The sequence below is a fragment of the Folsomia candida genome, unplaced genomic scaffold (genome assembly GCF_002217175.1).
Source record: "Folsomia candida strain VU population unplaced genomic scaffold, ASM221717v1 Fcan01_Sc013, whole genome shotgun sequence".
Taxonomy (NCBI): domain Eukaryota; kingdom Metazoa; phylum Arthropoda; class Collembola; order Entomobryomorpha; family Isotomidae; genus Folsomia; species Folsomia candida.
The window spans coordinates 422,700-436,143 of record NW_019091205.1 but is presented as its reverse complement, the minus strand read 5'-3'; the positions used below and the strand labels follow the sequence as shown (position 1 = coordinate 436,143).

At 37.4% G+C, this 13,444-nt stretch overlaps 1 long non-coding RNA gene across 1 annotated transcript; it reads left to right on the top strand.

Moving 5' to 3' along the window:
• The first annotated feature begins 472 nt into the window (after positions 1-472).
• Positions 473-987, top strand: LOC118437294. Its single transcript, XR_004836002.1, has 3 exons — positions 473-495; positions 594-726; positions 934-987. It is a non-coding gene; the product is annotated as an uncharacterized LOC118437294 (long non-coding RNA).
• Positions 988-13,444: the final 12,457 nt, after the last annotated feature.

The window sequence follows — 13,444 nt, the reverse complement described above, 5'->3', positions numbered from 1 at the left end:
GACATATTATTTTAAAAAAGTCATCGAAAGTCATTTTATCATCAAAAAATTAAAGGATGGGAGGAAAATAAATCCTATTTGGTTACCAACTAGATATTCTTCCCCTAACAACAAATCCATAATTTCCTAGGAAAATTGATTGTAATTTACAGTCAAAAAATTAGTGTTCTGTCAGAAAACAAAACGTATTTGTGACCCTGATGAGGACAACATTCGTTTTAATAGAAAGCTTGGTCGAGTGTAAATAAAACTATATTTTTTTAGAAATCAAAACCGCTTGAAAAATCTTTTTAAAAAAACTACTTAAGAATTACAGTTTTTAGCATTTGCAGTCCGATTAGGTCTTTCTTCCTTAATTGGAAACTTTTCATCACATGACACTAACTCTGTCACATAGTGCGTGAAAATTGTGTGAAAAGGAAACGCGTCCCTATAAAACCCAGGCACTCCATTCATTCTCGCAGTCTTTGTTCAACCTTTAGCCAACTTACACAGGTATGAGTTGTACTTTCCCTCGTTTTTACCACATAAAATACATAAATATTTTCAGCTTCGGTATTTTTTTCGAAATAAATTTCTGGAAACATATTTAGTACCATGCGTCCCAATAATATCGGAATTACTTTGCTCCTCATAATTCTTGAGCTGATTGCCACCCTGTGTCATTCGAGTGGGGCCGGCTTAACTGCAACAATGAGAAGACCGAAGCATTCTGGGGGATATGAGGTATGTAAATTGTCCTGAGTAGATAATTTGTGTTCTACATAATTTTAAAGAAATCAAAAAAGTTTAATTTTTTAAAATTTATTTTGGCTTTGTGCCATATGCACTAAGTTTGTTGATTTTTTGGAATGAACGATACGTCGTATTAAAATTTTTAAATTAGAGTTTTCCTTAAATACTGCTGATACATATTTAATAAAATAATTTCAGACGCAATTCCAACCTGAATTCGAAGACATTGATGCCACACGACATGGACGAAGCTTAATGTCAGATAAAAAAATAGTTACGAATAGGGTTGCCGCGGGTAACGGGTCGGGTACCCGTTACCCGCATACCCGCACGATTCTTGCGGGTACCCGTTATCTGCGGGTAGCGAGAACTACCCGCACGGGTAACGGGTACTACCGTTTTTATTTAATTTTCTACATAAATCAGTTCACAAACGAAGTTAGTAGCAAGTTAGTCCATTTACCAACAAAAGCGTCAATGTATTATTTCTCCATTCCAAAATTTACCATTTGCCAGCAACTAGCGTTGACAGCGAGTGTGTCTTTTCAGAGGTCACAGAAGCCTACGCCAGTCTAAAATGCTTTTCACTTCCCGAAAATGCGGAGAAATCAAATTTTCTCAACATCATTTGTCTGCTCTCAAATATCGGTTTGACTTGTATTTGTGTCAGAGAGTAGCTGGGCTGCACTTTTTCAATGCCCAGCCCAGCCCGGCCCGAATTTCTTGGGCAGTAAAATGCCCAGCCCGGCCCAGCCCATCTCTTTTGTGCCCGCCCGGCCCATGCCCACGTGGGCTGGGCTGGGCAGGGCATGCCCGAAAAACTTGGGCAGCCCGCTATACTCTGATTTGTGTGTACTTTTGTAAGACTGACGAGATTTTAATTTGTGCTTTGAAGGTAAAAAACCTAAATCCGATTGAAAGTAAAAATTTCATTTGTGGACAATTTTTTCATGAAAACTTCATTTAAATCAAAATTTCAAAAAAACAAACTTAAATTGAACCTTTTTCAAGCTATACAAAGATTCAATCCTGAAGATTCTCAAGCGAATTTATCGCCAAAAATTAGGAATAGCGTGATACTTTCCGCTGAATGGCCACTTTGAAGAAAAATATTAGCGATCTCCACTGGACGAAAACCATGGTGGACTTTGGACTTTGCCCCCAATAGTTTTCGTCAAATGGGGTATTCAACAGTAAGATAAGTGATATGTAATTCCTCATTTTTGGCTTGATTTTTTGATATACTTCAATAAGAAATCCCCGTATAGCTAAAAAAAGGATCCATTGTAAGCTTAAACCTTGGTTGCAAAAACATCTAATGACATCTACCAAATTCTGGCATTCGTTACTTGCATAGCATTACCTCAAATTACTTGTCAGCCCAAATGAACAAATAATTGATTAAATCAAATTTATTCTGAAGGATGGTTACTTCTTAACTTAATTCTCAAAACGGGTAGCGGGTAACGGGAACCCGCACGGGTACCCGTGCGGGTACGGGTAGTGGTGCTGCGGGTAGCGGGTCGGGTAACGGGTAGCATTTTCGCTACCCGCGGCAACCCTAGTTACGAATCTTGATTTGCGGCAAATCCGTGAAATCTCACCATACCCCGAAAACCCAGTCTTATCGCTTCGAGAGCCTAAGTCTTTGAAGGAAGATGTAGCCTCGACGGTTAAAAGGATCATTTCTGAACAATTTGGTGTCAAGATTGGAGAAATTAGAGATAATTGGTCCTTCGTCAACGATTTAGGCGCAGATTCCCTCGATTTTGCCCATCTGATAAGCACCGTTGAGCAAACATTCAATTGCGAAATACCGGACGAAAACTCTGAGAGATTCACTTTGGTTATCCATGTAATCAATTATGTGAAGGGGAGGTGTCTCAGACAGTAAAATTAATAGAATAAATTTGCATAAATTTGTGTTTTCTTGGATTTTCGAAATTGTAATTGTTAAATTACATTTTTAAATTTTTTATTGAATTTTTTATATATCTGATTGGAACAAAAGGTATAAATTGGAGTGTATGTATCTATTTATTAAAGAATTGAATAAATTTTAATAACATTTATAATATAATGTAGTTTAGATGAATCGAGTTTTTAAGTTTTCGTCGGTAAAATCTTTCCAATAAAATCATTCATTCTTGGGTTGGTGGCTGATGGTCGACAAACGAGTTGTCGACACCTCATTGGTCGACAAACAACATGTCGCCAAAACAGCTAGTCGCCAATCTCAACTTGTCGACAGACGACAAGTCGACGCAGTACATCGGTCGACATGGCATATTGGTCGCCAATCTTAACTGGTCGACAATAAATTGGTCGACGCCAATTAAAAGTTGTAAGAAATACTTGCAAGGGAAGTTGTATATGCAAACACTTGATTTGGTACCAATTATCCAGAAATTTAAAAATATTACACTTTTTAAGCTAAACGAATTAGCTTTGCGACCAGACTTAGGATTAGTAAGCATGTGTCGTTTTCCACGACGAGAGGTAATTAAAGGTGAGGAGAATGGTTGGTCAAATGATGAGGATGGCTTAGATGGTGCCGGATCAGAATCAGGCAACAAAATAATTTGTGTTAAAGCTTCCTGAAATTCAGGCTGGTCACCTCCTTTTGTGCCACGTGCAGATTTTCGCTGGCATTTACAATTCGTCCCATTCATGTTATAGGCTACTCCAGTTAAAAAAGTCAGAAAATCCTATCCTTATCCATTATCACAGAGTCCATTATCCATTACCAAAGGTATTACGATTACGACTTCATCAGGTGTAATCCCGGGTATCGTCATCAGTTGCCCATAAAGTTTAGTCATTATGTCAAAGGTTCCATCCACTGCCCAAATGCATAAGGATAGTTCAATTTTATGGGTTAATTATGTCATAATTAATTTATCACATCAATTGGATACATCGATTTTACCTTGTTGACCATTTTTAAAGGGGGCAAGTGCTCATTCAAAGCTTCTTCCTTTAGTCTTGCGTGAGCCTCTTCAAGCTTAATTCTGTACGCTTATGTACATATTAATTCCGTGTAAATTATTGGGAACTCTCTTTGATAGATTTTGCGTAAAAATGTCGTTTTGTTTGTTAAAAAATTGCTCCACGGCCAAAATATCCTCATCTGTTAACAGAATCCACTTCACTTTTTTTGGAGCGCACCGCCTCAGGGGGGCCCTTCATTTCTTAAATCTAGTTTTCCTTTGGAGGATAATCATCAGATGGCAAGATCCACGTTTCGAAGCCTGAAGTCCAAGGTTCAGTTTGAGCACTCGTTGGATAATCTGCAGCGACACTGTCAGCTGTAATGCTAGTTTCCGGTGAAATTCCGTAATTTTTTTCGGATTCTACCCTTCAGCGCCTTGCCAATGGGTGTGGTCGTTTGAAGTTTTAAAAAAATACTTCTTCGACTGTTCTTAGTCAACCCAATCCCAGTGAACATTTTTGTGATCCTCTGGACTAAATTAAAGTTCATCTTCGATTTCTGTAGTAGTTTTCAAATTGAGTATTTCTCCTCCGAATTTTTAGGTGGAAAATTTTTGTCTCCTGCGTCCTTTCACGATTTTCCCTACCGATATGCGTTGCAAGTAGTTGAAAGTGAAATTATATTTCTTATAGAAAATCGCACGACGAATCCAATGCACTTATTAGATTTTTATTATCTCCAGCGGTTTTGAAGTAAAGAGCTACTTTCAGCTTGCCTGGGCCTAGTAGGTAAGAAGACATACTCCTAGCTTTGTGAAACAGTCGAAACTTAAAGAAAATTTTGGTTACGGAGGGAGAAAATTAACAATGAAGTTGCAAAGTCTTCCGTAAAAGCACAAATGGCGGGCGCGACGAAAAAGACTAAATACGAAGTGGGTAATGTATTAATGTCTCGTTTCTTCGCGGATCCCTAGCGTCAGTAATGTTTACAACATCCTACAAAAAATTGAAATTTCAAAAAATCATTTTTGACCATTTTGAGGCCGAATTACCTAGTGTCCTGATACTTTGTCTCTGCTCTCTACATATTTTGTCGACAAATTGAAATTGGCGACCAATATGACATGTCGACCGACCTACTGGGCCGACCAGTCTTCTGTCGACAAGATGAGATTGGCGACTAGTTGGTTTGGCGACATGTTGTTTGTCGACCAATGAGGTGTCGACAACTCGTTTGTCGACCATCAATCCGGAACCCATACCGTTAATTACTGAATAAATATATCTGCTCAGGATATTTATTGCGTACGAACAAAGGTTGACGGGAGTACATACACTTAATGCCAAGATGTGAGAAACAAGAATTATCTAGGTAAAGATGAGGACAAATTAAAGCAAATAGTCACCTTATTTAAATGCGTAGTTACATAGAGGGGTAAGAAAAAGTATTGAGACACTTGGATATTTTGTCCCGTAAAAGGTCAAGAAATAATTCCAAAAGTCTCAAATTTTGGTACAATATTATAAATATATCTGACAACAAAGAAGACAAAAGTATGTTGTCCATCTCATATTTAACGTTTTTCATCACGTCCGTCATTACTGTTTTTTTGGAAGACTTTGCAACTTCAATGCTAATTTTCTGCCCCAGGAACCAAAACTTTTTTGAATCATCGACTGTTTCCCAAAGCTGGGAGTATTCCTTCTTACACATAGCCGACATTTTTTTATTGGTCGAAGATGAGGGATGTATATAGGGTTTCCATTTTTCGACGTCAAACCGAATTTTTTTTTCGATTCTCCCTTGATAGTTGTTCGATTGTGGATTAGTCCAAGTTCGGTCCGAAAAATTACATTTTATATTTTTTGATACTCATTGATGAAAGGAATCAGGCGGTCTATCATACATTTCCGAAAACAAACCTGTGCGTCCCCACAGCCCTTCTGAAATGGGGGGTCCGAAACATGCCCAAATTGACGGAACGCCAGCCAAACCTGAGATTTTTTGGGATATTTCGAAAAACATTTTAATTTCTCTTCAGTTTTCAGTTGGGAGATATATTTCCCATAAGAAAATTGCCCTCCTGGAGTTTGTGCCACGTTTTTAAGAACGTATGATTAATCGTCAGTGACCAACTTTTTTGGTGAGATTTTGTTGTAAAGCTTGGGAGGTCGTGCGATTACTATTTTTTCTTCAGTTCCCGTATGTTTTGCTGGAGATTTCTTTGCATATGTTTTAACCCCCATTTTATGGGCCTTAATATGATACAAGTAGTTTGGATTTATCTTTGACTTCATGGCGGCATCAGGCACCGACGTGGATGGACAATTTTCAAAAAACGATTCAATCGTTTTTAACTTTTGAGGGGTCGATATGATGGTTTTTTTCAAATGGTGGTCATTTGAAGTTTACATTTTCGGATTCTCCATACTTTTTATGCATGTTTCAATTTTTATACGGCCACACCCCTCCCCGTTGAAATGTAGTCAGGCCTTCTTGGAGTCTTTCTCGCTCAGATTTTGGTACTTACAAAAAATTCGATTCTCGACTTGCTCGTTTTGAAATGGTATAGGAAATTTTTCTTTCGAGGAAAACTTCTGAAATTTTGGGCACATGTAGCCAGATATATTTACCTTATTCCACAATAATTTGAGATTTCAAAAGCTAGTTTTTGCCCATCCCGCTATTAACATTCCAAAGTGTCTCAATACTTTTTCTTACCCCTCTATCTACATTTGACACACAATTATTCAGTCATGCTTGCTGTCAAATTAGCCAAAATTTAATGATATCGAGTTTTCATGCACTCTAAATAAAAATGAGTAAAATTTACTCAAGGTTGGGTAAAAAAAGAGGATGACACAACTAGAAGGTAAAATTTGTCCAACGTTGTGCAAAATTTATCCAAAGTTGCGTAAAATTTGCCCAATGTTGGGTAAATTTTACCTTTTTGTTGTGTCATCCTCCTTTTTACCCAACCTTGGGTAAATTTTACGCATTTTTATTTAGAGTGTGTAATTTCGAAATTAAAATAATTCAAGATGTTATTGTGAGTTTGGTTGCAACTATATAAATAGATTTATTGTTTCTTCTTCATTTTGCTTGTGTAACGGAATAAGGCATACTAATTTTTTATATGATACAATTCTGCAATTGTGGGTTTTTAATCATGAACACGTGCATCGTTGTGATACCAACACCTCCATCAGACGCCAAATCGACCAGACATTGTGAAACTGAGGATCCGACGATCGACTGCAAATTGAGAAATTTCAGAATTTATCAAGTTTCAATACTAAAAAATGTGGTTAAAAAAATCTCCAACTGCAGAAATGAATACATCAGTGGCCATAATTCATGCATAAATTACCCTGACATCAAAATTTCTTTTAAAAAATATTTCTTTGAGATTTTGTGGAAAATTCGATAATAAAATTTTGACTATTTTGATATTTTTTTTCCAACGTTTGTAATTTTCCCTACACCGATCAATGTTAAAAAATTGTTGAGTTTTTTGAGTTTTTCGCTAAAAATCTCTGAAATATGGAACTAGATGAATTTATGGAAATCTAATTGGTTGATATCGGACATAATTATGAAATCAACACCGTACTTAAAGCAAATTTTATTAAAAAATCATTCCTTCAGAAAAGTGAACTCACCTTAGCCACGGCAGCTGGCGGATGTTCGACCCTGTTGGAAAAGGATTTGCCGACATGATGAAATCCGAAGCCGATCAATTTATTTCTCAAATTGTAGAGAAGGAAGGCAGGTCGAAAATAGTTGCAATTCGTTTCCTGGAACTTTTCCTGTTGGAACCAATTGTGCACCCCCATGCCGACGAAGCACTTGTTGTTACTCCACCCCTCGGCTAAAGCTTGGGTGCGGTCGTTCGGGACAACGATGAGGTGAGAAGGGTCAGATCCGTTCTGGAAGTAGAATTGAGTCCCAGTCCCGTCAATAGTAAGTTGGTCGGACGAACGGCCTTCAGCGCAGATTGTGCCTGAAATTATGTAGTTAAATAGTTTGATAAAAGACTGACATCTTAAGGGAAAGTCATCATTTAAATCAGATCATTTTAAATAATTTCGCTGCTCTGGGAACTTATTTTAAAATTTAGGATGACAAGTTTCTAGGCCAGCTCGATGCCAATTAAAAAAATATATGTTTATATACATTTAAGGCAGAGAAGGATGATGCAATTCCTTCCACCCCTGTTCAGCAGTGAACTCTCCCTGTCCATAAAGATGCATGGAAACTAAAATTGCGATTTAAAATCGCATCATCTCTGTCAATATCGCATGTAATTCAATTCTTTTTAGCAAAATGGAAACCTAATTTATTGGTTTATCAAACCTTGGCAGTTTCACTTAGATTTATTCAGTTTTCACTGAGATATGCGAGCATTTATCAGTTTTCAGTAACAAATGCTCGCCTATCTCAGTGAAAACTGAGTAAATTAAAGTGAAACTACCAAGGTTTTATAAACAAATAAATTAGGTTTCCATTTTGCTAAAAACAATTGAATTTAATGCTAAACTCACGGAGATGATGCCATTTGAAATCGCATATTTTTCATATTTTTTCCTCGAAATGGGGTGAAGTGCAACACCGCGAAATGTATAAAAAGTCTCTTGGTGTTTTTTTTCGTGTTGTTCTTGATACGTTGAGTTTTTTCTCCTGTTCCAACTGACTTATCAATAGGTACGACCATATTTGGTCACGATAAAGAGTAGCAAACTTTATTCGAATTGAGGTGTGCATTACAGTTGGCTGAATTTGAGAGGGAAGGGGTAAGTACTCGAGATTTTTGTAATGTGAGTTTATTTAATTGTTAAAAAATTATTAACCACAGGGGGCTGGTTCGTATCATCGTATGTCTCACCGTTTGAATTGTTGGCAATACGTAAGCCACCAGCACGTATTTATTATCAAACTTTCAACTAACTGTTACTTTTTGTCTCGATTCTAGTCAACTACGACAACGTCGTCCCTCTCGCATTTCCATTTGAATTGTTGGCAATACGTAAGCCACCAGCACGTATTTATTATCAAACTTTCAACTAACTGTTACTTTTTGTCTCAATTCTAGTCAACTACGACGACGTTGGCCCTCTCACATTTCCATTTGAATTGTTGTCAATACGTAAGCCACCAGCACGTATTTATTATCAAACTTTCAACTAACTGTTACTTTTTGTCTCGATTCTAGTCAACCACGACCACGTCGTCCCTCTCGCATTTCCATTTGAATTGTTGGCAATACGTAAGCCACCAGCACGTGTTTATTATCAAACTTTCAACTAACTGTTACTTTTTGTCTCGATTCTAGTCAACCACGACCACGTCGTCCCTCTCGCATTTCCATTTGAATTGTTGGCAATACGTAAGCCACCAGCACGTGTTTATTATCAAACTTTCAACTAACTGTTACTTTTTGTCTCAATTCTAGTCAACTACGACCACGTTGGCCCTCTCGCATTTCCATTTGAATTGTTGTCAATACGTAAGCCACCAGCACGTATTTATTATCAAACTTTCAACTAACTGTTACTTTTTGTCTCGATTCTAGTCAACCACGACAACGTCGTCCCTCTCGCATTTCCATTTGAATTGTTATCAATAAGTACAACGCGGGGGACTCTTCATCATGTCGTACACATTCTCTGTAATAAATTGTAGTTATTACGAGTAATTGGATTGTAGTATAAATTGTAGTTATTATTTAATTAATTTATTTAGATTTCCACAATTATTAGTTTACGTTAAGTTACAAATATTGTCGTGTTTTGTTTATGTTAGTTTAAAATATGCCTACTATATCTAAGTTAAAAATGAGCAGGAGAGAAAATTCTTTGTGCCGTCTCAGCCATCTTGGCCGTACAAGGCGGACAATTGAACCAGAGCGGACAATTGAACCAGAGCGGACAGTTGAACCAGAGCGGACAATTGAACCACAAGTAATAATTAACTACCAGCAATCTGCTGAATATTTTGAAAGCATATACGTTAAAAACACTTCCGGAAGGAGAATTTTATCGTTCAAGAGCTTGATTGATGGAATTAGTGACATATCGTCTCATTGCTCCAGCTGTAGCGTTGCGAAAATTTCGTTGGATTTAGAAAGGCGGAAAGGATTATCGACGGAATGCGTTTTTAAATGCGCCTGTGGCTGGGTTGCTGTTATTTGCAGCGATTCAGACTGCAATACTCTGTCAATTAACGATAGTTTTACATGGGGGTGTGAATGTTCTCCCGTTGGGTTTTCGGCTGGAACGTCGTTACTAACAACTATGGATCTCCCGTGCCCAGATTATAGAACATTTAAAAAAGCCGAGGTAAACTGCAAGGCCCTAAAGGAGGATGCGTTTGCACAAGAGATGAAGGAGAACCTGGCCCGAGAAAGGGAGCTGGCTATAGAAGCAAACAGTTTTGTTATAGTTGAAGGAGTTAGGTATGCAGCAATAACAGTATGTGTTGACGGCGGGTGGTCAAAAAGAAGTTATGGTCATTCGTACACAGCTAATTGTGGCATTGGTGTAATAATAGGAATGCAAACGAAGAAAATAATATTTGCTGATACTCGATGCAGTACCTGCATTGTATGCGATAAAGGTAACATTGAAAATCAAGACCACGATTGTCCTAAGAATTGGTCAGGTCCAGCTACTGCGATGGAATCACATATTTTAAAATCCGGGTTTGCTCAAAGTCGACTACACGGACTAGTATATAGAAAATTTATTGGGGATGGTGATTCTTCTGTGCATGCAAATATTGAAGACGTGTATCCAGGAATTAAAGCTAAAAAAAATTGAATGTAAAAACCACTTGTACAAAAATTTAACAAAGATATGCATGGCACTGGCAATGAACAAAATAACAGGAAAAAATGCAAAAAACATTTCCATAGAAGAGAGACGCAATTTAAATAAACATCTACCTCGGATTCCAGTAGCCATTAAAATGGCTGTAAAGCATTATCTTCAAAACAAAACAAATGATTGTTGGAAAAATCTACAACACGATATCCTCAATATTCCGTTCCACATTTTTGGACGTCATCACAATTGCGAATCATATTTTTGCGATCCCAATGACTCTACTAAAGCGGTTGAAGCAGACAGCGTGACGGCTATGATGTCGTGCAGTTTTTGGGAACCCTTACAATCAGCCCTGAGGAAAATAGCCAACGAGAGCTATAGTTTGATGGAAAACCAGACAAGCAATGCTTCAGAGAGCTTTATGTCAGTTGCTAATAAGTTTATGGAAGGAAAAAGAAAAAATCTTGGCCAGAAGGGTCTTTACCGACACAGAATGCTTGCAGCTGTGTTCTCTTATAACAACTGCTCATTCTGGCCTGCCAAAATTTATACAACACTATTCAACAAACCTCCATCCAGTCCATGGAGGAGACGATATGCTGTTTCGTACAGAGAAAGATGCCGATCTAAAAAACCTAAGGCAGCTAGAAAACTTGTATTTCCGGTGCCTAGTAATGGAAGGGGTGACAAAAATTATGGGTGTAATCCAGTCAAGCCAGATATGTCAGAGGATGTATTAGCGGCATCAATAGCCTTGTTAAAACAGTCATTGCAAGTTGATATATATCAACAGCAAGAGATTGAACAACAGACTAGAGATCAATCAGGTAGTTCGAGGTGGCAGATTGAAAGAATAAAACGAATAACAGCATCAAATGCTCATTTAATTAGCAAACTGGGCCGCAAAACGGACAATACTTGCACGCTGAATAAACACTTTGGGAAAAGAGTGTCTGATCCCGTTGATGGAGTATGGCAAGAATAACGAAGAAAATGCTATAAAGGCTTACGAGATGGTAAAGGGATTGATCCCAGGATCAGTTAAAAAATGTGGACTCTTTGTTGATTTGAATAACGGAATTTTCGCAGCAAGTCCTGACCGAGTTCTGGATGACGACGGTTTATTAGAAGTAAAATGCCCCCCTTCTATTCGTGATAAAGATCCAAAAGACTGGCCCACATTTTCACCAAAAACAAGTTGCCTTGAAAACCGTGATGGACAACTCCGGTTGAAACGTTCTCATGCGTATTATTACCAGGTTATAATGCAAATTTACGTTACAAACCGTCAGTGGTGCGATTTCTTTGTTTGGACACCAGTCGGATATCATCTAGAAAGAATTTCCCGCAGTAATGACACAGATAAGCTATGGGAGACTATGAAAATCAATATGGAATATTTTTGGGACAACGACTTGGCACCGGAGCTTGTTGATTCAAGGTTTGACCGAGGATACACTGAATATAGATGCCCCGAATCTAGAAAAGATGCCGTCGCTAAAAAAGCAAATAAAAACACTCTCGCAAAGAAACGTAACCACAAAGGTCATGCAATAAATAATTAGGATGATACTCATTAAAACTAGCTTACGTGTAACAATATATTTATAATTTAGTGTTAATTGTAGTCTTTATTCTAGGATAAGTAAATAAACTTTCAAAATCATATATGTATGAAATGCACGAATTTTTTATAAACGAGTTTATTGCAAATGTGAAACTCAAATAAAGAAATCAAATAAAAATATAATGAAGTATTTTTATTCCATAAGAATCAGATCTTCCTCTTCACGAGATATTTCCTTTTTGCTCTTGCAATTAGGTCGCTGTCATAGGCCTCTACATTGGTCAAAGTGCCACCTAGCGATTCTGCACACTTAAAACTAATAAGCCCATACCGAGTAAAAGTCAACTCGTAGTGTGGTAAAAACAGCGACGACGCTGTACAGGGTTAGCGAGCTCAGAAGTGCAAAGGGGTAACCAACTTTACTTCACGTTGAGTTGGCGATAAACCTAAGAAGGGGTAATCTGTTTTGCCCTATTACGGGTAAACTTTACTCAGAACCTCTGCAGAGTTTTAATACGGGCACTTTTTTATGTTCACTGTTACTTTTTTATGGGTTGCAATACCAGATGCGCCAAATGCTAATAAATCAACTTTTTTAATTATTAATTTATATTTTATTTAATTGAGTTTATAATAGTAATAAGTTCTGCGAGGTCCTCTCTTGTTCCAGAAAATCTTCATCTGTGACATGACGCTCTGGAAGAAAATATTAATCACAATTATTTAACTACCAACGTTGATTATTATTTGCAAAATAACTGAAGTAAAAATGGTTTAATTGTCTTACCTTCTAATTTAATGATATATTTGGCCAATCCACACTGCGTGAGAACTCTATGCACCTCCGATTGATTCATATCGATAAATGTCAAATAATTGAATAGTTAAAATAATTAACAAAATATTTTCTCCGAAGTCCTGCAGGAGACGTAAATACTTACGTAAAGACTGAATCATCGGCGTGGTCTGGCTTGCGAAATCTAAATACCCGCTCTACTTTTTACTCGAGCTAAATAACCATAACTCCATATGAGGTTGCGGTAATACGCCCACGAGTAAATTGGTGGCTTTTACCTGTATCGAGGTTATTTTGTATACAATATGATTTAGGGTTATGAATTTTACTCCACTACGGATTGAATTTACCTCGACCAAGGTTGACTAGTTTTTAACCCAAAAATATGTTAAGCCCATTTCTTAGAGTGTGGGAGGTGGCATGGCACGTGCTTATGAAATATAATCTCCGTTAATTGCATATCAAGGTTCGTTGGTATATACATACACTCTGAAAAACCCAGTATTAAAATAGTACCAAGCGATATTCATTGTGTAGTGGCTCGGTATTAAAGTTTGACCATATCGTCGATACATGATGTCGCTAGAAAA